The following is a 1,067-nucleotide window of genomic DNA, read 5'->3' as shown; positions in this document are numbered from 1 at the left end:
ATTATTATTTATTAAATATAATTATTTAAATTATATTTAATATATAATTTAATATATACAAGTGTCAGGGGCCATTTTCCCAAAGAATATAGCAGGAATCATTGTCCTGGGTATGTTTGCAGAGAGCCCCACACCCCAACGGTATTAAGAACTGTTTGTTGGCAGAGCCCACCCCACACCCAACTATCTTGAGAGCTATCTGTTAGCAGAACCTGCCCCACATTCCAACTATCTAGAGAACTGTTTGTGGTTGGAATCACAAAAGGAACGATTCCGCTTGCACAGAGAACTAGGTGTGTCCGCTTGCACAGAGAACTAGGTGTGTCGACTCCTGACCTCCTGACCGAAGAAGACTCCTGTCCTCCTGACCCACTCATTGCTGCAAGACCCCTTCCTGCCCTCGCCATGCCCCTGCCCCCCATCCCAACCCAAATTCCTCATCCAGGGGCTATATAAGCCACAACCATGACGCTAATAAACGGAGGCTTTGACAGCAGGTCTTGCTTGGCCTTCTTCCTCTTTCTCACCCATGTCTTTTCAGATAGCGCCTCTCCGGGACCCTGGAATAACTGACCTGCCAGGTGGGTTACAACCCTAGACTAACTGACCCGCTGGGCGGTTACATACAAGGAACGCTGCACAAATATGCATGCCATCCTTGTACAAGGTTGTGTTATTAATCTCTGTATCTTTCTAATTTTACTATACGTATTGCCAAAGTGAGCGCTTAAAGTGAAATTTGGTTTTGTGTGTGTGTGTGTGTGCGTGTGTGTGTGTGTGTGCGCGCGCGCGTGCTTGCGCGCGCATGCGTGCGCATGCACGCACGCGTGAGAAGGGAACGTGCATGCGCGCGCATGCGTGCGCATGCACGCACGCGTGAGAAGGGAACGTGCCACAGTGTGCATGTGAAGGGAAATGGACAGTTTGTAGGAGCTGGGTGTTTTTCCCTACCATGTAGATTCCTGGGACTGAACTCAGGACTGAACTCCCTGGCTGAGCCTTGATGCACCAAGTCCTCTGGCTGGCTCCCGGTCTGCCTTACTGCTGCATCTTCCTCTGGAATCTGC

At 49.6% G+C, this 1,067-nt stretch overlaps 1 non-coding gene across 1 annotated transcript; it reads right to left on the bottom strand.

Moving 5' to 3' along the window:
* Positions 1–621: 621 nt before the first annotated feature.
* On the bottom strand, positions 622–727 carry LOC126495726 (U6 spliceosomal RNA). The gene has a single exon (XR_007590216.1). It is a non-coding gene; the product is annotated as a U6 spliceosomal RNA (small nuclear RNA).
* Between the last annotated feature and the right edge of the window lie 340 nt (positions 728–1,067).

The sequence above is a fragment of the Alexandromys fortis genome, unplaced genomic scaffold, assembly GCF_014885135.2.
Source record: "Alexandromys fortis isolate MF-2015 unplaced genomic scaffold, M_Fortis_MF-2015_v1.1 scaffold_552, whole genome shotgun sequence".
NCBI lineage: Eukaryota > Metazoa > Chordata > Mammalia > Rodentia > Cricetidae > Alexandromys > Alexandromys fortis.
Note: the sequence above shows the minus strand (reverse complement) of the source record. Positions and strands in the feature narration are given on the sequence as shown.